This window comes from Mytilus trossulus, unplaced genomic scaffold (assembly GCF_036588685.1).
Source record: "Mytilus trossulus isolate FHL-02 unplaced genomic scaffold, PNRI_Mtr1.1.1.hap1 h1tg001202l__unscaffolded, whole genome shotgun sequence".
Lineage (NCBI taxonomy): Eukaryota > Metazoa > Mollusca > Bivalvia > Mytilida > Mytilidae > Mytilus > Mytilus trossulus.
Genome location: NW_026963708.1, coordinates 1 through 25618, shown reverse-complemented (window position 1 = coordinate 25618; position 25618 = coordinate 1). Strand labels below are relative to the sequence as shown.

Genomic DNA, 25618 nt, shown 5'->3' with positions numbered 1-25618 from the left:
GAGGGAGAGGAACGGTCATCAATGACCGAAGACCGTGTCTCACCAAGCTAGAGACAGTCTCGGTCAGCTTCACGCTCAGAAGAAAACGCTATTTCTCTTCATCGTGGGTTTAGGTCCAGTCAGAGTTATCTGACGTCCCGGCGATACATACTATAGAAATGATCCCTAAAAGTATGATCTTACCCGCGTAGGATCGTTACATGAGTTTTACAAATGTAATATGTTCATTAAAATAAGGTTAATATTATTTTTTCTTATTACATGATTACGCGTAAAAACCCACACAAAACCAAGTTGCAATTGTAATTTTGAACCGTAATAAAATGCAAAAGAAGAACAGGTAGCGGGATTTTCCTTCAGGTTTTGAATTTTAAACGTGACGGTTTATATGTAAAAGACGTACGTTCAAGGGGAAATAACCAATTTATTACTATGACTATGACAATCCCAAACCTAGTACAACATGTACAAAAACATCTTTTTGGCAACAAAAGTAGTTTAACAAAATAAGCAATATATTAGGTTAAAATGGTCAACAAATTTGAGAATTGCAGCGAAATGTTTGTGGGACAACGTGACAATAATTGAAGTATAGTAAAACAGACGAAAAACACGACAGACCTGTTAGTTTGATGTATATAGCTATAAGACATGCCAATAAAATTCGAAAATGAAAGTTTGCGCACGTACTTGATTTCTTGTCATCCGAAAAAGTCATTCTGAGTACATATGTAACCTAAAAGCGCTTTTCTGGAGTTTGATGATAGTTTTAGGTGTGGAAGTAAAAAAAAAGCAAGGGCGATCTGATATTGATTTATTATTTTTGTTTACCACTCAGAATGCGTTTCCTTCCTCCAACTCCCCACTTAAGAGGGAGAGGAACGGTCATCAATGACCGAAGACCGTGTCTCACCAAGCTAGAGACAGTCTCGGTCAGCTTCACGCTCAGAAGAAAACGCTATTTCTCTTCATCGTGGGTTTAGGTCCAGTCAGAGTTATCTGACGTCCCGGCGATACATACTATAGAAATGATCCCTAAAAGTATGATCTTACCCGCGTAGGATCGTTACATGAGTTTTACAAATGTAATATGTTCATTAAAATAAGGTTAATATTATTTTTTCTTATTACATGATTACGCGTAAAAACCCACACAAAACCAAGTTGCAATTGTAATTTTGAACCGTAATAAAATGCAAAAGAAGAACAGGTAGCGGGATTTTCCTTCAGGTTTTGAATTTTAAACGTGACGGTTTATATGTAAAAGACGTACGTTCAAGGGGAAATAACCAATTTATTACTATGACTATGACAATCCCAAACCTAGTACAACATGTACAAAAACATCTTTTTGGCAACAAAAGTAGTTTAACAAAATAAGCAATATATTAGGTTAAAATGGTCAACAAATTTGAGAATTGCAGCGAAATGTTTGTGGGACAACGTGACAATAATTGAAGTATAGTAAAACAGACGAAAAACACGACAGACCTGTTAGTTTGATGTATATAGCTATAAGACATGCCAATAAAATTCGAAAATGAAAGTTTGCGCACGTACTTGATTTCTTGTCATCCGAAAAAGTCATTCTGAGTACATATGTAACCTAAAAGCGCTTTTCTGGAGTTTGATGATAGTTTTAGGTGTGGAAGTAAAAAAAAAGCAAGGGCGATCTGATATTGATTTATTATTTTTGTTTACCACTCAGAATGCGTTTCCTTCCTCCAACTCCCCACTTAAGAGGGAGAGGAACGGTCATCAATGACCGAAGACCGTGTCTCACCAAGCTAGAGACAGTCTCGGTCAGCTTCACGCTCAGAAGAAAACGCTATTTCTCTTCATCGTGGGTTTAGGTCCAGTCAGAGTTATCTGACGTCCCGGCGATACATACTATAGAAATGATCCCTAAAAGTATGATCTTACCCGCGTAGGATCGTTACATGAGTTTTACAAATGTAATATGTTCATTAAAATAAGGTTAATATTATTTTTTCTTATTACATGATTACGCGTAAAAACCCACACAAAACCAAGTTGCAATTGTAATTTTGAACCGTAATAAAATGCAAAAGAAGAACAGGTAGCGGGATTTTCCTTCAGGTTTTGAATTTTAAACGTGACGGTTTATATGTAAAAGACGTACGTTCAAGGGGAAATAACCAATTTATTACTATGACTATGACAATCCCAAACCTAGTACAACATGTACAAAAACATCTTTTTGGCAACAAAAGTAGTTTAACAAAATAAGCAATATATTAGGTTAAAATGGTCAACAAATTTGAGAATTGCAGCGAAATGTTTGTGGGACAACGTGACAATAATTGAAGTATAGTAAAACAGACGAAAAACACGACAGACCTGTTAGTTTGATGTATATAGCTATAAGACATGCCAATAAAATTCGAAAATGAAAGTTTGCGCACGTACTTGATTTCTTGTCATCCGAAAAAGTCATTCTGAGTACATATGTAACCTAAAAGCGCTTTTCTGGAGTTTGATGATAGTTTTAGGTGTGGAAGTAAAAAAAAAGCAAGGGCGATCTGATATTGATTTATTATTTTTGTTTACCACTCAGAATGCGTTTCCTTCCTCCAACTCCCCACTTAAGAGGGAGAGGAACGGTCATCAATGACCGAAGACCGTGTCTCACCAAGCTAGAGACAGTCTCGGTCAGCTTCACGCTCAGAAGAAAACGCTATTTCTCTTCATCGTGGGTTTAGGTCCAGTCAGAGTTATCTGACGTCCCGGCGATACATACTATAGAAATGATCCCTAAAAGTATGATCTTACCCGCGTAGGATCGTTACATGAGTTTTACAAATGTAATATGTTCATTAAAATAAGGTTAATATTATTTTTTCTTATTACATGATTACGCGTAAAAACCCACACAAAACCAAGTTGCAATTGTAATTTTGAACCGTAATAAAATGCAAAAGAAGAACAGGTAGCGGGATTTTCCTTCAGGTTTTGAATTTTAAACGTGACGGTTTATATGTAAAAGACGTACGTTCAAGGGGAAATAACCAATTTATTACTATGACTATGACAATCCCAAACCTAGTACAACATGTACAAAAACATCTTTTTGGCAACAAAAGTAGTTTAACAAAATAAGCAATATATTAGGTTAAAATGGTCAACAAATTTGAGAATTGCAGCGAAATGTTTGTGGGACAACGTGACAATAATTGAAGTATAGTAAAACAGACGAAAAACACGACAGACCTGTTAGTTTGATGTATATAGCTATAAGACATGCCAATAAAATTCGAAAATGAAAGTTTGCGCACGTACTTGATTTCTTGTCATCCGAAAAAGTCATTCTGAGTACATATGTAACCTAAAAGCGCTTTTCTGGAGTTTGATGATAGTTTTAGGTGTGGAAGTAAAAAAAAAGCAAGGGCGATCTGATATTGATTTATTATTTTTGTTTACCACTCAGAATGCGTTTCCTTCCTCCAACTCCCCACTTAAGAGGGAGAGGAACGGTCATCAATGACCGAAGACCGTGTCTCACCAAGCTAGAGACAGTCTCGGTCAGCTTCACGCTCAGAAGAAAACGCTATTTCTCTTCATCGTGGGTTTAGGTCCAGTCAGAGTTATCTGACGTCCCGGCGATACATACTATAGAAATGATCCCTAAAAGTATGATCTTACCCGCGTAGGATCGTTACATGAGTTTTACAAATGTAATATGTTCATTAAAATAAGGTTAATATTATTTTTTCTTATTACATGATTACGCGTAAAAACCCACACAAAACCAAGTTGCAATTGTAATTTTGAACCGTAATAAAATGCAAAAGAAGAACAGGTAGCGGGATTTTCCTTCAGGTTTTGAATTTTAAACGTGACGGTTTATATGTAAAAGACGTACGTTCAAGGGGAAATAACCAATTTATTACTATGACTATGACAATCCCAAACCTAGTACAACATGTACAAAAACATCTTTTTGGCAACAAAAGTAGTTTAACAAAATAAGCAATATATTAGGTTAAAATGGTCAACAAATTTGAGAATTGCAGCGAAATGTTTGTGGGACAACGTGACAATAATTGAAGTATAGTAAAACAGACGAAAAACACGACAGACCTGTTAGTTTGATGTATATAGCTATAAGACATGCCAATAAAATTCGAAAATGAAAGTTTGCGCACGTACTTGATTTCTTGTCATCCGAAAAAGTCATTCTGAGTACATATGTAACCTAAAAGCGCTTTTCTGGAGTTTGATGATAGTTTTAGGTGTGGAAGTAAAAAAAAAGCAAGGGCGATCTGATATTGATTTATTATTTTTGTTTACCACTCAGAATGCGTTTCCTTCCTCCAACTCCCCACTTAAGAGGGAGAGGAACGGTCATCAATGACCGAAGACCGTGTCTCACCAAGCTAGAGACAGTCTCGGTCAGCTTCACGCTCAGAAGAAAACGCTATTTCTCTTCATCGTGGGTTTAGGTCCAGTCAGAGTTATCTGACGTCCCGGCGATACATACTATAGAAATGATCCCTAAAAGTATGATCTTACCCGCGTAGGATCGTTACATGAGTTTTACAAATGTAATATGTTCATTAAAATAAGGTTAATATTATTTTTTCTTATTACATGATTACGCGTAAAAACCCACACAAAACCAAGTTGCAATTGTAATTTTGAACCGTAATAAAATGCAAAAGAAGAACAGGTAGCGGGATTTTCCTTCAGGTTTTGAATTTTAAACGTGACGGTTTATATGTAAAAGACGTACGTTCAAGGGGAAATAACCAATTTATTACTATGACTATGACAATCCCAAACCTAGTACAACATGTACAAAAACATCTTTTTGGCAACAAAAGTAGTTTAACAAAATAAGCAATATATTAGGTTAAAATGGTCAACAAATTTGAGAATTGCAGCGAAATGTTTGTGGGACAACGTGACAATAATTGAAGTATAGTAAAACAGACGAAAAACACGACAGACCTGTTAGTTTGATGTATATAGCTATAAGACATGCCAATAAAATTCGAAAATGAAAGTTTGCGCACGTACTTGATTTCTTGTCATCCGAAAAAGTCATTCTGAGTACATATGTAACCTAAAAGCGCTTTTCTGGAGTTTGATGATAGTTTTAGGTGTGGAAGTAAAAAAAAAGCAAGGGCGATCTGATATTGATTTATTATTTTTGTTTACCACTCAGAATGCGTTTCCTTCCTCCAACTCCCCACTTAAGAGGGAGAGGAACGGTCATCAATGACCGAAGACCGTGTCTCACCAAGCTAGAGACAGTCTCGGTCAGCTTCACGCTCAGAAGAAAACGCTATTTCTCTTCATCGTGGGTTTAGGTCCAGTCAGAGTTATCTGACGTCCCGGCGATACATACTATAGAAATGATCCCTAAAAGTATGATCTTACCCGCGTAGGATCGTTACATGAGTTTTACAAATGTAATATGTTCATTAAAATAAGGTTAATATTATTTTTTCTTATTACATGATTACGCGTAAAAACCCACACAAAACCAAGTTGCAATTGTAATTTTGAACCGTAATAAAATGCAAAAGAAGAACAGGTAGCGGGATTTTCCTTCAGGTTTTGAATTTTAAACGTGACGGTTTATATGTAAAAGACGTACGTTCAAGGGGAAATAACCAATTTATTACTATGACTATGACAATCCCAAACCTAGTACAACATGTACAAAAACATCTTTTTGGCAACAAAAGTAGTTTAACAAAATAAGCAATATATTAGGTTAAAATGGTCAACAAATTTGAGAATTGCAGCGAAATGTTTGTGGGACAACGTGACAATAATTGAAGTATAGTAAAACAGACGAAAAACACGACAGACCTGTTAGTTTGATGTATATAGCTATAAGACATGCCAATAAAATTCGAAAATGAAAGTTTGCGCACGTACTTGATTTCTTGTCATCCGAAAAAGTCATTCTGAGTACATATGTAACCTAAAAGCGCTTTTCTGGAGTTTGATGATAGTTTTAGGTGTGGAAGTAAAAAAAAAGCAAGGGCGATCTGATATTGATTTATTATTTTTGTTTACCACTCAGAATGCGTTTCCTTCCTCCAACTCCCCACTTAAGAGGGAGAGGAACGGTCATCAATGACCGAAGACCGTGTCTCACCAAGCTAGAGACAGTCTCGGTCAGCTTCACGCTCAGAAGAAAACGCTATTTCTCTTCATCGTGGGTTTAGGTCCAGTCAGAGTTATCTGACGTCCCGGCGATACATACTATAGAAATGATCCCTAAAAGTATGATCTTACCCGCGTAGGATCGTTACATGAGTTTTACAAATGTAATATGTTCATTAAAATAAGGTTAATATTATTTTTTCTTATTACATGATTACGCGTAAAAACCCACACAAAACCAAGTTGCAATTGTAATTTTGAACCGTAATAAAATGCAAAAGAAGAACAGGTAGCGGGATTTTCCTTCAGGTTTTGAATTTTAAACGTGACGGTTTATATGTAAAAGACGTACGTTCAAGGGGAAATAACCAATTTATTACTATGACTATGACAATCCCAAACCTAGTACAACATGTACAAAAACATCTTTTTGGCAACAAAAGTAGTTTAACAAAATAAGCAATATATTAGGTTAAAATGGTCAACAAATTTGAGAATTGCAGCGAAATGTTTGTGGGACAACGTGACAATAATTGAAGTATAGTAAAACAGACGAAAAACACGACAGACCTGTTAGTTTGATGTATATAGCTATAAGACATGCCAATAAAATTCGAAAATGAAAGTTTGCGCACGTACTTGATTTCTTGTCATCCGAAAAAGTCATTCTGAGTACATATGTAACCTAAAAGCGCTTTTCTGGAGTTTGATGATAGTTTTAGGTGTGGAAGTAAAAAAAAAGCAAGGGCGATCTGATATTGATTTATTATTTTTGTTTACCACTCAGAATGCGTTTCCTTCCTCCAACTCCCCACTTAAGAGGGAGAGGAACGGTCATCAATGACCGAAGACCGTGTCTCACCAAGCTAGAGACAGTCTCGGTCAGCTTCACGCTCAGAAGAAAACGCTATTTCTCTTCATCGTGGGTTTAGGTCCAGTCAGAGTTATCTGACGTCCCGGCGATACATACTATAGAAATGATCCCTAAAAGTATGATCTTACCCGCGTAGGATCGTTACATGAGTTTTACAAATGTAATATGTTCATTAAAATAAGGTTAATATTATTTTTTCTTATTACATGATTACGCGTAAAAACCCACACAAAACCAAGTTGCAATTGTAATTTTGAACCGTAATAAAATGCAAAAGAAGAACAGGTAGCGGGATTTTCCTTCAGGTTTTGAATTTTAAACGTGACGGTTTATATGTAAAAGACGTACGTTCAAGGGGAAATAACCAATTTATTACTATGACTATGACAATCCCAAACCTAGTACAACATGTACAAAAACATCTTTTTGGCAACAAAAGTAGTTTAACAAAATAAGCAATATATTAGGTTAAAATGGTCAACAAATTTGAGAATTGCAGCGAAATGTTTGTGGGACAACGTGACAATAATTGAAGTATAGTAAAACAGACGAAAAACACGACAGACCTGTTAGTTTGATGTATATAGCTATAAGACATGCCAATAAAATTCGAAAATGAAAGTTTGCGCACGTACTTGATTTCTTGTCATCCGAAAAAGTCATTCTGAGTACATATGTAACCTAAAAGCGCTTTTCTGGAGTTTGATGATAGTTTTAGGTGTGGAAGTAAAAAAAAAGCAAGGGCGATCTGATATTGATTTATTATTTTTGTTTACCACTCAGAATGCGTTTCCTTCCTCCAACTCCCCACTTAAGAGGGAGAGGAACGGTCATCAATGACCGAAGACCGTGTCTCACCAAGCTAGAGACAGTCTCGGTCAGCTTCACGCTCAGAAGAAAACGCTATTTCTCTTCATCGTGGGTTTAGGTCCAGTCAGAGTTATCTGACGTCCCGGCGATACATACTATAGAAATGATCCCTAAAAGTATGATCTTACCCGCGTAGGATCGTTACATGAGTTTTACAAATGTAATATGTTCATTAAAATAAGGTTAATATTATTTTTTCTTATTACATGATTACGCGTAAAAACCCACACAAAACCAAGTTGCAATTGTAATTTTGAACCGTAATAAAATGCAAAAGAAGAACAGGTAGCGGGATTTTCCTTCAGGTTTTGAATTTTAAACGTGACGGTTTATATGTAAAAGACGTACGTTCAAGGGGAAATAACCAATTTATTACTATGACTATGACAATCCCAAACCTAGTACAACATGTACAAAAACATCTTTTTGGCAACAAAAGTAGTTTAACAAAATAAGCAATATATTAGGTTAAAATGGTCAACAAATTTGAGAATTGCAGCGAAATGTTTGTGGGACAACGTGACAATAATTGAAGTATAGTAAAACAGACGAAAAACACGACAGACCTGTTAGTTTGATGTATATAGCTATAAGACATGCCAATAAAATTCGAAAATGAAAGTTTGCGCACGTACTTGATTTCTTGTCATCCGAAAAAGTCATTCTGAGTACATATGTAACCTAAAAGCGCTTTTCTGGAGTTTGATGATAGTTTTAGGTGTGGAAGTAAAAAAAAAGCAAGGGCGATCTGATATTGATTTATTATTTTTGTTTACCACTCAGAATGCGTTTCCTTCCTCCAACTCCCCACTTAAGAGGGAGAGGAACGGTCATCAATGACCGAAGACCGTGTCTCACCAAGCTAGAGACAGTCTCGGTCAGCTTCACGCTCAGAAGAAAACGCTATTTCTCTTCATCGTGGGTTTAGGTCCAGTCAGAGTTATCTGACGTCCCGGCGATACATACTATAGAAATGATCCCTAAAAGTATGATCTTACCCGCGTAGGATCGTTACATGAGTTTTACAAATGTAATATGTTCATTAAAATAAGGTTAATATTATTTTTTCTTATTACATGATTACGCGTAAAAACCCACACAAAACCAAGTTGCAATTGTAATTTTGAACCGTAATAAAATGCAAAAGAAGAACAGGTAGCGGGATTTTCCTTCAGGTTTTGAATTTTAAACGTGACGGTTTATATGTAAAAGACGTACGTTCAAGGGGAAATAACCAATTTATTACTATGACTATGACAATCCCAAACCTAGTACAACATGTACAAAAACATCTTTTTGGCAACAAAAGTAGTTTAACAAAATAAGCAATATATTAGGTTAAAATGGTCAACAAATTTGAGAATTGCAGCGAAATGTTTGTGGGACAACGTGACAATAATTGAAGTATAGTAAAACAGACGAAAAACACGACAGACCTGTTAGTTTGATGTATATAGCTATAAGACATGCCAATAAAATTCGAAAATGAAAGTTTGCGCACGTACTTGATTTCTTGTCATCCGAAAAAGTCATTCTGAGTACATATGTAACCTAAAAGCGCTTTTCTGGAGTTTGATGATAGTTTTAGGTGTGGAAGTAAAAAAAAAGCAAGGGCGATCTGATATTGATTTATTATTTTTGTTTACCACTCAGAATGCGTTTCCTTCCTCCAACTCCCCACTTAAGAGGGAGAGGAACGGTCATCAATGACCGAAGACCGTGTCTCACCAAGCTAGAGACAGTCTCGGTCAGCTTCACGCTCAGAAGAAAACGCTATTTCTCTTCATCGTGGGTTTAGGTCCAGTCAGAGTTATCTGACGTCCCGGCGATACATACTATAGAAATGATCCCTAAAAGTATGATCTTACCCGCGTAGGATCGTTACATGAGTTTTACAAATGTAATATGTTCATTAAAATAAGGTTAATATTATTTTTTCTTATTACATGATTACGCGTAAAAACCCACACAAAACCAAGTTGCAATTGTAATTTTGAACCGTAATAAAATGCAAAAGAAGAACAGGTAGCGGGATTTTCCTTCAGGTTTTGAATTTTAAACGTGACGGTTTATATGTAAAAGACGTACGTTCAAGGGGAAATAACCAATTTATTACTATGACTATGACAATCCCAAACCTAGTACAACATGTACAAAAACATCTTTTTGGCAACAAAAGTAGTTTAACAAAATAAGCAATATATTAGGTTAAAATGGTCAACAAATTTGAGAATTGCAGCGAAATGTTTGTGGGACAACGTGACAATAATTGAAGTATAGTAAAACAGACGAAAAACACGACAGACCTGTTAGTTTGATGTATATAGCTATAAGACATGCCAATAAAATTCGAAAATGAAAGTTTGCGCACGTACTTGATTTCTTGTCATCCGAAAAAGTCATTCTGAGTACATATGTAACCTAAAAGCGCTTTTCTGGAGTTTGATGATAGTTTTAGGTGTGGAAGTAAAAAAAAAGCAAGGGCGATCTGATATTGATTTATTATTTTTGTTTACCACTCAGAATGCGTTTCCTTCCTCCAACTCCCCACTTAAGAGGGAGAGGAACGGTCATCAATGACCGAAGACCGTGTCTCACCAAGCTAGAGACAGTCTCGGTCAGCTTCACGCTCAGAAGAAAACGCTATTTCTCTTCATCGTGGGTTTAGGTCCAGTCAGAGTTATCTGACGTCCCGGCGATACATACAATGACGTTACGCTCGATGTTGGTGTCACTTTTGGTAACGTCGTATGTAGACGTTTTGTAATATTGTCGTCCAGTATATTCGTTAAACACTTTGGTTTTTCTATTAATGAAAGGAGATATGGGTGTATGCCAGGTGACCTCTAGACAAAGGAATAATAAGATAAATGCGTGTTGTGTTTTGTGAAAAGGACGGAAATTGTGGGATTTACACTACATTCAAATCCACGCTTCTGCATTCATGCACAATTTGTTTTAAAATAATGATTGAAAAAAACAAGATTTTTTTAAAGGAAAATCGTACTGAAGAGGAGAAAAGCTTTACAAATTTAGATTTTTTTTAATACTTGATATTTTTGTTTTAACTTTAAATATGGTTGTATGGAGGCCCGGTATATTTTTTTTTATATCAACCTTAAAGTAGTTTAATAAATTAACTTTTGCATATTGTCAATGATTATAAGACTTTTAAAATGTCTGTCAAAATTCTACGATGACAGTATTTGATTGTCAATTTTGATTTTTTGGGGGAATGGGGTGGTTATAAAAGGCTTGCCTCCTGATGCAGGTATTTCTCGCTGCATTAGTGGCCTTCGGCTGAGCTGTCTGCTCTTAAATTTGATCGGGATGTTGTCTCTATGACATATTTCCCGTTTCCATTCTTAATTTTATATTTTATGTTTTACTTTGTTCTGTATTCGTTTTGCTGTTATTTTTTCTCTCTCTCATTTACCTTTTTTTTGTCGTTGATGGTATCATATTTAATTGTTGATTTTTCAAAAAACTGTCCTGAAAACCGTGATGTTTTTTTCTTTATGAAATAATGTCCATTAATTATAGATGTTCCTTCAGGGAAAGTTGGCCTTCTTTTACTTTAAGGGTCCCTATACTTTAGAGGTAGGATTATGTTAGAGGATGTTTTAGGTTAGGGTTATGTTTTATGGTCAGAGCGAGTGTTACGGTTAGGTATAGGTTAAGGAAAGATTTGGGATTTAAAATAGTTTACTTTACTGGTAATGCTCTATAAGTGTTGGGACCCCTATAGTGTAAGGAGACCGAACGTTGACCCCCCCCCCCCCCCCCCCCCCCCAACTCATCAGTTTCTTTTCCTGATAACATAATTATGACTCCCCGATGTAGCTTTAAGGAAGAAGAAACAATTTTCCTCATCATCACATAAAACTGCAAAAATTTGACCGGTCTACTTTGACTTCCAACGAAATGCCAACTAGACTTAGTAAACAAACAAAAGTAACGATCAAGGCACCCGTCGCAATAACACGACACGGTTCGAACTAGTACCGTTTGTAGATTTTTTGTTTCAACTCATGTATGGTCCGTATACCATTTATTGGTTTAAACGATTTTCTATCTATAGGAATTTTTTCTATATATTTAGAACTCTTCGTTTGCAAGCATATGACCATGGTGTTGTTAATCGTACCTGCGTGAATTGAAACAGTTATACAGCCGAACATATCTTAAAGTGTCCGCGTATAATGGCAATATCTGCTTGATTTTTTAAAAGTCCACCTGCAGCATACTTATTTGTTTATAACCAAATTCGGCTACAGATTCTGCTAGGGTATCAATGCAATGACCTATAATTGCATTTGTCTTCGTCATAGAACTAAAGTCTTACTGATGGATAGATGTCTCATTGGCAACCACGCCATATTTCCTCGTTTATATATTTTGACAGTATACAGATTATTTCTAGTAGTATTTTTGTTCTACTATTAAGTATATGGCGTTAAAGAGCTTGCGTTGCGGTTTTTTAGTATTGAAGTCACATTGCTTAGTATGGTGACACACTTATCTACTATATCGACTTCTATATCTAACACGTAGACCTCGAGACGTGGACCGAACATCCGACAAGTCAGTATAATTATCTAAAAAATCAACTTTAAAATATCAGACATGTTGAAGTGAATATTTGACATATAAAAAAGAAGATGTAGTATGATTGCCAATGAGACAACTAACAACAAAAGACACAGACATTTACAACTATAGGTCACCGTACGGCCTTCAACAATGAGCCCATACCGCATAGTCAGCTATAAAAGGCCCCGATAAGACAGTGTAAAACAATTCAAACGAGAAAAACTAACGGCATTATTTATGTAAAAAAACAAACAAATATGTAACACATAAACAAACCAACCTTAATATCCAACATGTTGATTTAATGTCCATAACTTTCTTCGTCAATGTCTATGTAAGGCAACATAAAGTATCGGTGATTTTTATTTGATACATAAATACTTTAAAAATATCAATCATATTAAAAATGGAAAAATGTCAACCTATGTTTTGAAATATTAATATCCAATTAGCTGTACGTATACCATATCTCCGTATTTGATTGTTTACACATCGATATGTGTCCGTGTGTCCGTATTCGTATACATGTATGTAATAAGTAAACACAATAATGTATACTCAACGTTCAACTTTCTTATTCAATACTTTAATTGATACGAATATCCATTATGTATGATATGCTAGTTGTATATGAGGCTATAATAATGTTCTCCACTAAAGATATTAATTTTGTTTATACATGTATAATTTTGTTGAAGTTGGGTTTCTGTTTCATAAGCTTGAACAAAAAATGATATGAAAGAAAACAAAAAAATATTTGAAAGAAAAAGTTTATTCCAAATTTAAGTTTTAGATGTTTTTATTACAAAATAAATACGTTTCAAAAACGCCATAATACCAAAAACGGTTACATGTAATGGTGAACGTCAAAAACGTCAAATAAGCGACGCTGTGACATTTTGGTAGACCACCATGTGACCACTGTATTTTGATAATTTGTACATTAATCTTTATCCTCTTTATATTGAAATGTTCCTTCGGTTTGAGAATTTCCGATTATCGCTTAAATTTTCTTCTTAATTATACAGTTTTCACTTATTTCTGAAGATTTGTTACAATTTGTTTTTAGTATTTTAGAAAAAAAAAAGAGATGCCATTTTTTGTGACATTTTGGTAGACACCCTTCCAACGCATCAGTAATCGAAATAAATTGACAAAAATGTAAACGAATGCATACTACCGTTTCTTTGTTATTAGGAATTTATCATATTGGCTTCATTTTTCCGTTTTAAAATGCACAATTCTTTTTTTTCCATCGTTTTCTTTAAAAATCATCGAAATTACTAACGTTAAACGTTAGTTAATTTTTTTGTGACGGGAGCCCTGTGGGGACTCATATACAAAATATGATTTTATGTAAAGCTAAAAAAGAGACTGCGATATGAATAAATGCCGTTCAGATGTTTTAGATTACCGGACATGTAGTATTTTCTGACTAGATAACATGCTTTATATAATTTTACTCGATATTGATATTTTCAAGTAGAGTATGTTTTTTTTAAACGTTGTTGTGACAGTGTTTTTTGAGGCTTTGATTTTGATTATGATGTCGAAGTTCTCCTTGAATTCGTTTTTATAATTGGAAATCAATGTTTTTAAAGCATCTTCTTAGTTTGTTTTGCATAATGATATTTGATATAAAGACGTTGATGACAAATAATCTCGCTATCGATCGATTCTCACCTGTAATGCCGCAAAGGGCTTATATTTTTCCTTCAGTGTCTACAAGCTGAAATGGCTTTTTCCAAGGTCAACTCGATCCGAAAATGGTGTCGATTGCGTAATACAAATACGACATCACAAAGCCCTAACGTTCCTCTTCCAAATGGTATACAATTTTTATATTTTATTTACTTGTGGGTATCCGAAATTAAGAGGAACCCTCAAAAACAATATTAGTATGTTACCCGTCTACACGCAAAAACATATGATTTGTCTCGTTTGTTTTTGGAAAGCTTATTGACAAAAGTTAATAAAAACTAATAAGCCACCATAAAATTAATGTTTTAAGTGCTCCGAAGATTTTAACATACAAAAGCATTTGATATTCCCGGTATTTTTCTTATTTTAAGCTGATTATTGGTCAGAGGTACATGAAATCAGAAAACGTCACCAACATCGAGCGTAACGTCTATAGAAATGATCCCTAAAAGTATGATCTTACCCGCGTAGGATCGTTACATGAGTTTTACAAATGTAATATGTTCATTAAAATAAGGTTAATATTATTTTTTCTTATTACATGATTACGCGTAAAAACCCACACAAAACCAAGTTGCAATTGTAATTTTGAACCGTAATAAAATGCAAAAGAAGAACAGGTAGCGGGATTTTCCTTCAGGTTTTGAATTTTAAACGTGACGGTTTATATGTAAAAGACGTACGTTCAAGGGGAAATAACCAATTTATTACTATGACTATGACAATCCCAAACCTAGTACAACATGTACAAAAACATCTTTTTGGCAACAAAAGTAGTTTAACAAAATAAGCAATATATTAGGTTAAAATGGTCAACAAATTTGAGAATTGCAGCGAAATGTTTGTGGGACAACGTGACAATAATTGAAGTTTAGTAAAACAGACGAAAAACACGACAGACCTGTTAGTTTGATGTATATAGCTATAAGACATGCCAATAAAATTCGAAAATGAAAGTTTGCGCACGTACTTGATTTCTTGTCATCCGAAAAAGTCATTCTGAGTACATATGTAACCTAAAAGCGCTTTTCTGGAGTTTGATGATAGTTTTAGGTGTGGAAGTAAAAAAAAAGCAAGGGCGATCTGATATTGATTTATTATTTTTGTTTACCACTCAGAATGCGTTTCCTTCCTCCAACTCCCCACTTAAGAGGGAGAGGAACGGTCATCAATGACCGAAGACCGTGTCTCACCAAGCTAGAGACAGTCTCGGTCAGCTTCACGCTCAGAAGAAAACGCTATTTCTCTTCATCGTGGGTTTAGGTCCAGTCAGAGTTATCTGACGTCCCGGCGATACATACTATAGAAATGATCCCTAAAAGTATGATCTTACCCGCGTAGGATCGTTACATGAGTTTTACAAATGTAATATGTTCATTAAAATAAGGTTAATATTATTTTTTCTTATTACATGATTACGCGTAAAAACCCACACAAAACCAAGTTGCAATTGTAATTTTGAACCGTAATAAAATGCAAAAGAAGAACAGGTAGCGGGATTTTCCTTCAGGTTTTGAATTTTAAACGTGACGGTTTATATGTAAAAGACGTACGTTCAAGGGGAAATAACCAATTTATTACTATGACTATGACAATCCCAAACCTAGTACAACATGTACAAAAACATCTTTTTGGCAACAAAAGTAGTTTAACAAAATAAGCAATATATTAGGTTAAAATGGTCAACAAATTTGAGAATTGCAGCGAAATGTTTGTGGGACAACGTGACAATAATTGAAGTATAGTAAAACAGACGAAAAACACGACAGACCTGTTAGTTTGATGTATATAGCTATAAGACATGCCAATAAAATTCGAAAATGAAAGTTTGCGCACGTACTTGATTTCTTGTCATCCGAAAAAGTCATTCTGAGTACATATGTAACCTAAAAGCGCTTTTCTGGAGTTTGATGATAGTTTTAGGTGTGGAAGTAAAAAAAAAGCAAGGGCGATCTGATATTGATTTATTATTTTTGTTTACCACTCAGAATGCGTTTCCTTCCTCCAACTCCCCACTTAAGAGGGAGAGGAACGGTCATCAATGACCGAAGACCGTGTCTCACCAAGCTAGAGACAGTCTCGGTCAGCTTCACGCTCAGAAGAAAACGCTATTTCTCTTCATCGTGGGTTTAGGTCCAGTCAGAGTTATCTGACGTCCCGGCGATACATACTATAGAAATGATCCCTAAAAGTATGATCTTACCCGCGTAGGATCGTTACATGAGTTTTACAAATGTAATATGTTCATTAAAATAAGGTTAATATTATTTTTTCTTATTACATGATTACGCGTAAAAACCCACACAAAACCAAGTTGCAATTGTAATTTTGAACCGTAATAAAATGCAAAAGAAGAACAGGTAGCGGGATTTTCCTTCAGGTTTTGAATTTTAAACGTGACGGTTTATATGTAAAAGACGTACGTTCAAGGGGAAATAACCAATTTATTACTATGACTATGACAATCCCAAACCTAGTACAACATGTACAAAAACATCTTTTTGGCAACAAAAGTAGTTTAACAAAATAAGCAATATATTAGGTTAAAATGGTCAACAAATTTGAGAATTGCAGCGAAATGTTTGTGGGACAACGTGACAATAATTGAAGTATAGTAAAACAGACGAAAAACACGACAGACCTGTTAGTTTGATGTATATAGCTATAAGACATGCCAATAAAATTCGAAAATGAAAGTTTGCGCACGTACTTGATTTCTTGTCATCCGAAAAAGTCATTCTGAGTACATATGTAACCTAAAAGCGCTTTTCTGGAGTTTGATGATAGTTTTAGGTGTGGAAGTAAAAAAAAAGCAAGGGCGATCTGATATTGATTTATTATTTTTGTTTACCACTCAGAATGCGTTTCCTTCCTCCAACTCCCCACTTAAGAGGGAGAGGAACGGTCATCAATGACCGAAGACCGTGTCTCACCAAGCTAGAGACAGTCTCGGTCAGCTTCACGCTCAGAAGAAAACGCTATTTCTCTTCATCGTGGGTTTAGGTCCAGTCAGAGTTATCTGACGTCCCGGCGATACATACTATAGAAATGATCCCTAAAAGTATGATCTTACCCGCGTAGGATCGTTACATGAGTTTTACAAATGTAATATGTTCATTAAAATAAGGTTAATATTATTTTTTCTTATTACATGATTACGCGTAAAAACCCACACAAAACCAAGTTGCAATTGTAATTTTGAACCGTAATAAAATGCAAAAGAAGAACAGGTAGCGGGATTTTCCTTCAGGTTTTGAATTTTAAACGTGACGGTTTATATGTAAAAGACGTACGTTCAAGGGGAAATAACCAATTTATTACTATGACTATGACAATCCCAAACCTAGTACAACATGTACAAAAACATCTTTTTGGCAACAAAAGTAGTTTAACAAAATAAGCAATATATTAGGTTAAAATGGTCAACAAATTTGAGAATTGCAGCGAAATGTTTGTGGGACAACGTGACAATAATTGAAGTATAGTAAAACAGACGAAAAACACGACAGACCTGTTAGTTTGATGTATATAGCTATAAGACATGCCAATAAAATTCGAAAATGAAAGTTTGCGCACGTACTTGATTTCTTGTCATCCGAAAAAGTCATTCTGAGTACATATGTAACCTAAAAGCGCTTTTCTGGAGTTTGATGATAGTTTTAGGTGTGGAAGTAAAAAAAAAGCAAGGGCGATCTGATATTGATTTATTATTTTTGTTTACCACTCAGAATGCGTTTCCTTCCTCCAACTCCCCACTTAAGAGGGAGAGGAACGGTCATCAATGACCGAAGACCGTGTCTCACCAAGCTAGAGACAGTCTCGGTCAGCTTCACGCTCAGAAGAAAACGCTATTTCTCTTCATCGTGGGTTTAGGTCCAGTCAGAGTTATCTGACGTCCCGGCGATACATACTATAGAAATGATCCCTAAAAGTATGATCTTACCCGCGTAGGATCGTTACATGAGTTTTACAAATGTAATATGTTCATTAAAATAAGGTTAATATTATTTTTTCTTATTACATGATTACGCGTAAAAACCCACACAAAACCAAGTTGCAATTGTAATTTTGAACCGTAATAAAATGCAAAAGAAGAACAGGTAGCGGGATTTTCCTTCAGGTTTTGAATTTTAAACGTGACGGTTTATATGTAAAAGACGTACGTTCAAGGGGAAATAACCAATTTATTACTATGACTATGACAATCCCAAACCTAGTACAACATGTACAAAAACATCTTTTTGGCAACAAAAGTAGTTTAACAAAATAAGCAATATATTAGGTTAAAATGGTCAACAAATTTGAGAATTGCAGCGAAATGTTTGTGGGACAACGTGACAATAATTGAAGTTTAGTAAAACAGACGAAAAACACGACAGACCTGTTAGTTTGATGTATATAGCTATAAGACATGCCAATAAAATTCGAAAATGAAAGTTTGCGCACGTACTTGATTTCTTGTCATCCGAAAAAGTCATTCTGAGTACATATGTAACCTAAAAGCGCTTTTCTGGAGTTTGATGATAGTTTTAGGTGTGGAAGTAAAAAAAAAGCAAGGGCGATCTGATATTGATTTATTATTTTTGTTTACCACTCAGAATGCGTTTCCTTCCTCCAACTCCCCACTTAAGAGGGAGAGGAACGGTCATCAATGACCGAAGACCGTGTCTCACCAAGCTAGAGACAGTCTCGGTCAGCTTCACGCTCAGAAGAAAACGCTATTTCTCTTCATCGTGGGTTTAGGTCCAGTCAGAGTTATCTGACGTCCCGGCGATACATACTATAGAAATGATCCCTAAAAGTATGATCTTACCCGCGTAGGATCGTTACATGAGTTTTACAAATGTAATATGTTCATTAAAATAAGGTTAATATTATTTTTTCTTATTACATGATTACGCGTAAAAACCCACACAAAACCAAGTTGCAATTGTAATTTTGAACCGTAATAAAATGCAAAAGAAGAACAGGTAGCGGGATTTTCCTTCAGGTTTTGAATTTTAAACGTGACGGTTTATATGTAAAAGACGTACGTTCAAGGGGAAATAACCAATTTATTACTATGACTATGACAATCCCAAACCTAGTACAACATGTACAAAAACATCTTTTTGGCAACAAAAGTAGTTTAACAAAATAAGCAATATATTAGGTTAAAATGGTCAACAAATTTGAGAATTGCAGCGAAATGTTTGTGGGACAACGTGACAATAATTGAAGTATAGTAAAACAGACGAAAAACACGACAGACCTGTTAGTTTGATGTATATAGCTATAAGACATGCCAATAAAATTCGAAAATGAAAGTTTGCGCACGTACTTGATTTCTTGTCATCCGAAAAAGTCATTCTGAGTACATATGTAACCTAAAAGCGCTTTTCTGGAGTTTGATGATAGTTTTAGGTGTGGAAGTAAAAAAAAAGCAAGGGCGATCTGATATTGATTTATTATTTTTGTTTACCACTCAGAATGCGTTTCCTTCCTCCAACTCCCCACTTAAGAGGGAGAGGAACGGTCATCAATGACCGAAGACCGTGTCTCACCAAGCTAGAGACAGTCTCGGTCAGCTTCACGCTCAGAAGAAAACGCTATTTCTCTTCATCGTGGGTTTAGGTCCAGTCAGAGTTATCTGACGTCCCGGCGATACATACTATAGAAATGATCCCTAAAAGTATGATCTTACCCGCGTAGGATCGTTACATGAGTTTTACAAATGTAATATGTTCATTAAAATAAGGTTAATATTATTTTTTCTTATTACATGATTACGCGTAAAAACCCACACAAAACCAAGTTGCAATTGTAATTTTGAACCGTAATAAAATGCAAAAGAAGAACAGGTAGCGGGATTTTCCTTCAGGTTTTGAATTTTAAACGTGACGGTTTATATGTAAAAGACGTACGTTCAAGGGGAAATAACCAATTTATTACTATGACTATGACAATCCCAAACCTAGTACAACATGTACAAAAACATCTTTTTGGCAACAAAAGTAGTTTAACAAAATAAGCAATATATTAGGTTAAAATGGTCAACAAATTTGAGAATTGCAGCGAAATGTTTGTGGGACAACGTGACAATAATTGAAGTATAGTAAAACAGACGAAAAACACGACAGACCTGTTAGTTTGATGTATATAGCTATAAGACATGCCAATAAAATTCGAAAATGAAAGTTTGCGCACGTACTTGATTTCTTGTCATCCGAAAAAGTCATTCTGAGTACATATGTAACCTAAAAGCGCTTTTCTGGAGTTTGATGATAGTTTTAGGTGTGGAAGTAAAAAAAAAGCAAGGGCGATCTGATATTGATTTATTATTTTTGTTTACCACTCAGAATGCGTTTCCTTCCTCCAACTCCCCACTTAAGAGGGAGAGGAACGGTCATCAATGACCGAAGACCGTGTCTCACCAAGCTAGAGACAGTCTCGGTCAGCTTCACGCTCAGAAGAAAACGCTATTTCTCTTCATCGTGGGTTTAGGTCCAGTCAGAGTTATCTGACGTCCCGGCGATACATACTATAGAAATGATCCCTAAAAGTATGATCTTACCCGCGTAGGATCGTTACATGAGTTTTACAAATGTAATATGTTCATTAAAATAAGGTTAATATTATTTTTTCTTATTACATGATTACGCGTAAAAACCCACACAAAACCAAGTTGCAATTGTAATTTTGAACCGTAATAAAATGCAAAAGAAGAACAGGTAGCGGGATTTTCCTTCAGGTTTTGAATTTTAAACGTGACGGTTTATATGTAAAAGACGTACGTTCAAGGGGAAATAACCAATTTATTACTATGACTATGACAATCCCAAACCTAGTACAACATGTACAAAAACATCTTTTTGGCAACAAAAGTAGTTTAACAAAATAAGCAATATATTAGGTTAAAATGGTCAACAAATTTGAGAATTGCAGCGAAATGTTTGTGGGACAACGTGACAATAATTGAAGTTTAGTAAAACAGACGAAAAACACGACAGACCTGTTAGTTTGATGTATATAGCTATAAGACATGCCAATAAAATTCGAAAATGAAAGTTTGCGCACGTACTTGATTTCTTGTCATCCGAAAAAGTCATTCTGAGTACATATGTAACCTAAAAGCGCTTTTCTGGAGTTTGATGATAGTTTTAGGTGTGGAAGTAAAAAAAAAGCAAGGGCGATCTGATATTGATTTATTATTTTTGTTTACCACTCAGAATGCGTTTCCTTCCTCCAACTCCCCACTTAAGAGGGAGAGGAACGGTCATCAATGACCGAAGACCGTGTCTCACCAAGCTAGAGACAGTCTCGGTCAGCTTCACGCTCAGAAGAAAACGCTATTTCTCTTCATCGTGGGTTTAGGTCCAGTCAGAGTTATCTGACGTCCCGGCGATACATACTATAGAAATGATCCCTAAAAGTATGATCTTACCCGCGTAGGATCGTTACATGAGTTTTACAAATGTAATATGTTCATTAAAATAAGGTTAATATTATTTTTTCTTATTACATGATTACGCGTAAAAACCCACACAAAACCAAGTTGCAATTGTAATTTTGAACCGTAATAAAATGCAAAAGAAGAACAGGTAGCGGGATTTTCCTTCAGGTTTTGAATTTTAAACGTGACGGTTTATATGTAAAAGACGTACGTTCAAGGGGAAATAACCAATTTATTACTATGACTATGACAATCCCAAACCTAGTACAACATGTACAAAAACATCTTTTTGGCAACAAAAGTAGTTTAACAAAATAAGCAATATATTAGGTTAAAATGGTCAACAAATTTGAGAATTGCAGCGAAATGTTTGTGGGACAACGTGACAATAATTGAAGTATAGTAAAACAGACGAAAAACACGACAGACCTGTTAGTTTGATGTATATAGCTATAAGACATGCCAATAAAATTCGAAAATGAAAGTTTGCGCACGTACTTGATTTCTTGTCATCCGAAAAAGTCATTCTGAGTACATATGTAACCTAAAAGCGCTTTTCTGGAGTTTGATGATAGTTTTAGGTGTGGAAGTAAAAAAAAAGCAAGGGCGATCTGATATTGATTTATTATTTTTGTTTACCACTCAGAATGCGTTTCCTTCCTCCAACTCCCCACTTAAGAGGGAGAGGAACGGTCATCAATGACCGAAGACCGTGTCTCACCAAGCTAGAGACAGTCTCGGTCAGCTTCACGCTCAGAAGAAAACGCTATTTCTCTTCATCGTGGGTTTAGGTCCAGTCAGAGTTATCTGACGTCCCGGCGATACATACTATAGAAATGATCCCTAAAAGTATGATCTTACCCGCGTAGGATCGTTACATGAGTTTTACAAATGTAATATGTTCATTAAAATAAGGTTAATATTATTTTTTCTTATTACATGATTACGCGTAAAAACCCACACAAAACCAAGTTGCAATTGTAATTTTGAACCGTAATAAAATGCAAAAGAAGAACAGGTAGCGGGATTTTCCTTCAGGTTTTGAATTTTAAACGTGACGGTTTATATGTAAAAGACGTACGTTCAAGGGGAAATAACCAATTTATTACTATGACTATGACAATCCCAAACCTAGTACAACATGTACAAAAACATCTTTTTGGCAACAAAAGTAGTTTAACAAAATAAGCAATATATTAGGTTAAAATGGTCAACAAATTTGAGAATTGCAGCGAAATGTTTGTGGGACAACGTGACAATAATTGAAGTTTAGTAAAACAGACGAAAAACACGACAGACCTGTTAGTTTGATGTATATAGCTATAAGACATGCCAATAAAATTCGAAAATGAAAGTTTGCGCACGTACTTGATTTCTTGTCATCCGAAAAAGTCATTCTGAGTACATATGTAACCTAAAAGCGCTTTTCTGGAGTTTGATGATAGTTTTAGGTGTGGAAGTAAAAAAAAAGCAAGGGCGATCTGATATTGATTTATTATTTTTGTTTACCACTCAGAATGCGTTTCCTTCCTCCAACTCCCCACTTAAGAGGGAGAGGAACGGTCATCAATGACCGAAGACCGTGTCTCACCAAGCTAGAGACAGTCTCGGTCAGCTTCACGCTCAGAAGAAAACGCTATTTCTCTTCATCGTGGGTTTAGGTCCAGTCAGAGTTATCTGACGTCCCGGCGATACATACTATAGAAATGATCCCTAAAAGTATGATCTTACCCGCGTAGGATCGTTACATGAGTTTTACAAATGTAATATGTTCATTAAAATAAGGTTAATATTATTTTTTCTTATTACATGATTACGCGTAAAAACCCACACAAAACCAAGTTGCAATTGTAATTTTGAACCGTAATAAAATGCAAAAGAAGAACAGGTAGCGGGATTTTCCTTCAGGTTTTGAATTTTAAACGTGACGGTTTATATGTAAAAGACGTACGTTCAAGGGGAAATAACCAATTTATTACTATGACTATGACAATCCCAAACCTAGTACAACATGTACAAAAACATCTTTTTGGCAACAAAAGTAGTTTAACAAAATAAGCAATATATTAGGTTAAAATGGTCAACAAATTTGAGAATTGCAGCGAAATGTTTGTGGGACAACGTGACAATAATTGAAGTTTAGTAAAACAGACGAAAAACACGACAGACCTGTTAGTTTGATGTATATAGCTATAAGACATGCCAATAAAATTCGAAAATGAAAGTTTGCGCACGTACTTGATTTCTTGTCATCCGAAAAAGTCATTCTGAGTACATATGTAACCTAAAAGCGCTTTTCTGGAGTTTGATGATAGTTTTAGGTGTGGAAGTAAAAAAAAAGCAAGGGCGATCTGATATTGATTTATTATTTTTGTTTACCACTCAGAATGCGTTTCCTTCCTCCAACTCCCCACTTAAGAGGGAGAGGAACGGTCATCAATGACCGAAGACCGTGTCTCACCAAGCTAGAGACAGTCTCGGTCAGCTTCACGCTCAGAAGAAAACGCTATTTCTCTTCATCGTGGGTTTAGGTCCAGTCAGAGTTATCTGACGTCCCGGCGATACATACTATAGAAATGATCCCTAAAAGTATGATCTTACCCGCGTAGGATCGTTACATGAGTTTTACAAATGTAATATGTTCATTAAAATAAGGTTAATATTATTTTTTCTTATTACATGATTACGCGTAAAAACCCACACAAAACCAAGTTGCAATTGTAATTTTGAACCGTAATAAAATGCAAAAGAAGAACAGGTAGCGGGATTTTCCTTCAGGTTTTGAATTTTAAACGTGACGGTTTATATGTAAAAGACGTACGTTCAAGGGGAAATAACCAATTTATTACTATGACTATGACAATCCCAAACCTAGTACAACATGTACAAAAACATCTTTTTGGCAACAAAAGTAGTTTAACAAAATAAGCAATATATTAGGTTAAAATGGTCAACAAATTTGAGAATTGCAGCGAAATGTTTGTGGGACAACGTGACAATAATTGAAGTATAGTAAAACAGACGAAAAACACGACAGACCTGTTAGTTTGATGTATATAGCTATAAGACATGCCAATAAAATTCGAAAATGAAAGTTTGCGCACGTACTTGATTTCTTGTCATCCGAAAAAGTCATTCTGAGTACATATGTAACCTAAAAGCGCTTTTCTGGAGTTTGATGATAGTTTTAGGTGTGGAAGTAAAAAAAAAGCAAGGGCGATCTGATATTGATTTATTATTTTTGTTTACCACTCAGAATGCGTTTCCTTCCTCCAACTCCCCACTTAAGAGGGAGAGGAACGGTCATCAATGACCGAAGACCGTGTCTCACCAAGCTAGAGACAGTCTCGGTCAGCTTCACGCTCAGAAGAAAACGCTATTTCTCTTCATCGTGGGTTTAGGTCCAGTCAGAGTTATCTGACGTCCCGGCGATACATACTATAGAAATGATCCCTAAAAGTATGATCTTACCCGCGTAGGATCGTTACATGAGTTTTACAAATGTAATATGTTCATTAAAATAAGGTTAATATTATTTTTTCTTATTACATGATTACGCGTAAAAACCCACACAAAACCAAGTTGCAATTGTAATTTTGAACCGTAATAAAATGCAAAAGAAGAACAGGTAGCGGATTTTCCTTCAGGTTTTGAATTTTAAACGTGACGGTTTATATGTAAAAGACGTACGTTCAAGGGGAAATAACCAATTTATTACTATGACTATGACAATCCCAAACCTAGTACAACATGTACAAAAACATCTTTTTGGCAACAAAAGTAGTTTAACAAAATAAGCAATATATTAGGTTAAAATGGTCAACAAATTTGAGAATTGCAGCGAAATGTTTGTGGGACAACGTGACAATAATTGAAGTATAGTAAAACAGACGAAAAACACGACAGACCTGTTAGTTTGATGTATATAGCTATAAGACAATGCCAATAAAATTCGAAAATGAAAGTTTGCGCACGTACTTGATTTCTTGTCATCCGAAAAAGTCATT

The 25618-nt window shown here is 35.3% G+C and overlaps 23 non-coding genes and 2 pseudogenes across 23 annotated transcripts; all 25 read right to left on the bottom strand.

The window, feature by feature from the left end:
• LOC134703864 (small nucleolar RNA U3) lies at positions 1–181 on the bottom strand (annotated as a pseudogene; the record flags this gene model as incomplete).
• A 648-nt stretch (positions 182–829) lies between these two features.
• On the bottom strand, positions 830–1051 carry LOC134703862 (small nucleolar RNA U3). Its single transcript, XR_010105127.1, has one exon. It is a non-coding gene; the product is annotated as a small nucleolar RNA U3 (small nucleolar RNA).
• Positions 1052–1699: 648 nt separating this feature from the next.
• Positions 1700–1921, bottom strand: LOC134703861 (small nucleolar RNA U3). Its single transcript, XR_010105126.1, has one exon. It is a non-coding gene; the product is annotated as a small nucleolar RNA U3 (small nucleolar RNA).
• A 648-nt stretch (positions 1922–2569) lies between these two features.
• Positions 2570–2791, bottom strand: LOC134703860 (small nucleolar RNA U3). The gene has a single exon (XR_010105125.1). It is a non-coding gene; the product is annotated as a small nucleolar RNA U3 (small nucleolar RNA).
• A 648-nt stretch (positions 2792–3439) lies between these two features.
• Positions 3440–3661, bottom strand: LOC134703859 (small nucleolar RNA U3). The gene has a single exon (XR_010105124.1). It is a non-coding gene; the product is annotated as a small nucleolar RNA U3 (small nucleolar RNA).
• A 648-nt stretch (positions 3662–4309) lies between these two features.
• LOC134703857 (small nucleolar RNA U3) lies at positions 4310–4531 on the bottom strand. The gene has a single exon (XR_010105123.1). It is a non-coding gene; the product is annotated as a small nucleolar RNA U3 (small nucleolar RNA).
• A 648-nt stretch (positions 4532–5179) lies between these two features.
• LOC134703856 (small nucleolar RNA U3) lies at positions 5180–5401 on the bottom strand. The gene has a single exon (XR_010105122.1). It is a non-coding gene; the product is annotated as a small nucleolar RNA U3 (small nucleolar RNA).
• Positions 5402–6049: 648 nt separating this feature from the next.
• Positions 6050–6271, bottom strand: LOC134703855 (small nucleolar RNA U3). The gene has a single exon (XR_010105121.1). It is a non-coding gene; the product is annotated as a small nucleolar RNA U3 (small nucleolar RNA).
• Positions 6272–6919: 648 nt separating this feature from the next.
• Positions 6920–7141, bottom strand: LOC134703854 (small nucleolar RNA U3). The gene has a single exon (XR_010105120.1). It is a non-coding gene; the product is annotated as a small nucleolar RNA U3 (small nucleolar RNA).
• A 648-nt stretch (positions 7142–7789) lies between these two features.
• On the bottom strand, positions 7790–8011 carry LOC134703852 (small nucleolar RNA U3). The gene has a single exon (XR_010105118.1). It is a non-coding gene; the product is annotated as a small nucleolar RNA U3 (small nucleolar RNA).
• A 648-nt stretch (positions 8012–8659) lies between these two features.
• LOC134703851 (small nucleolar RNA U3) lies at positions 8660–8881 on the bottom strand. Its single transcript, XR_010105117.1, has one exon. It is a non-coding gene; the product is annotated as a small nucleolar RNA U3 (small nucleolar RNA).
• A 648-nt stretch (positions 8882–9529) lies between these two features.
• LOC134703850 (small nucleolar RNA U3) lies at positions 9530–9751 on the bottom strand. Its single transcript, XR_010105116.1, has one exon. It is a non-coding gene; the product is annotated as a small nucleolar RNA U3 (small nucleolar RNA).
• A 648-nt stretch (positions 9752–10399) lies between these two features.
• On the bottom strand, positions 10400–10608 carry LOC134703863 (small nucleolar RNA U3; annotated as a pseudogene).
• Positions 10609–15288: 4680 nt separating this feature from the next.
• LOC134703849 (small nucleolar RNA U3) lies at positions 15289–15510 on the bottom strand. Its single transcript, XR_010105115.1, has one exon. It is a non-coding gene; the product is annotated as a small nucleolar RNA U3 (small nucleolar RNA).
• A 648-nt stretch (positions 15511–16158) lies between these two features.
• Positions 16159–16380, bottom strand: LOC134703848 (small nucleolar RNA U3). The gene has a single exon (XR_010105114.1). It is a non-coding gene; the product is annotated as a small nucleolar RNA U3 (small nucleolar RNA).
• A 648-nt stretch (positions 16381–17028) lies between these two features.
• Positions 17029–17250, bottom strand: LOC134703846 (small nucleolar RNA U3). The gene has a single exon (XR_010105113.1). It is a non-coding gene; the product is annotated as a small nucleolar RNA U3 (small nucleolar RNA).
• Positions 17251–17898: 648 nt separating this feature from the next.
• LOC134703845 (small nucleolar RNA U3) lies at positions 17899–18120 on the bottom strand. The gene has a single exon (XR_010105112.1). It is a non-coding gene; the product is annotated as a small nucleolar RNA U3 (small nucleolar RNA).
• Positions 18121–18768: 648 nt separating this feature from the next.
• Positions 18769–18990, bottom strand: LOC134703844 (small nucleolar RNA U3). The gene has a single exon (XR_010105111.1). It is a non-coding gene; the product is annotated as a small nucleolar RNA U3 (small nucleolar RNA).
• Positions 18991–19638: 648 nt separating this feature from the next.
• On the bottom strand, positions 19639–19860 carry LOC134703843 (small nucleolar RNA U3). Its single transcript, XR_010105110.1, has one exon. It is a non-coding gene; the product is annotated as a small nucleolar RNA U3 (small nucleolar RNA).
• Positions 19861–20508: 648 nt separating this feature from the next.
• LOC134703842 (small nucleolar RNA U3) lies at positions 20509–20730 on the bottom strand. Its single transcript, XR_010105109.1, has one exon. It is a non-coding gene; the product is annotated as a small nucleolar RNA U3 (small nucleolar RNA).
• A 648-nt stretch (positions 20731–21378) lies between these two features.
• LOC134703867 (small nucleolar RNA U3) lies at positions 21379–21600 on the bottom strand. The gene has a single exon (XR_010105130.1). It is a non-coding gene; the product is annotated as a small nucleolar RNA U3 (small nucleolar RNA).
• A 648-nt stretch (positions 21601–22248) lies between these two features.
• LOC134703866 (small nucleolar RNA U3) lies at positions 22249–22470 on the bottom strand. The gene has a single exon (XR_010105129.1). It is a non-coding gene; the product is annotated as a small nucleolar RNA U3 (small nucleolar RNA).
• A 648-nt stretch (positions 22471–23118) lies between these two features.
• LOC134703865 (small nucleolar RNA U3) lies at positions 23119–23340 on the bottom strand. Its single transcript, XR_010105128.1, has one exon. It is a non-coding gene; the product is annotated as a small nucleolar RNA U3 (small nucleolar RNA).
• A 648-nt stretch (positions 23341–23988) lies between these two features.
• On the bottom strand, positions 23989–24210 carry LOC134703853 (small nucleolar RNA U3). The gene has a single exon (XR_010105119.1). It is a non-coding gene; the product is annotated as a small nucleolar RNA U3 (small nucleolar RNA).
• Positions 24211–24858: 648 nt separating this feature from the next.
• On the bottom strand, positions 24859–25080 carry LOC134703841 (small nucleolar RNA U3). Its single transcript, XR_010105108.1, has one exon. It is a non-coding gene; the product is annotated as a small nucleolar RNA U3 (small nucleolar RNA).
• Positions 25081–25618: the final 538 nt, after the last annotated feature.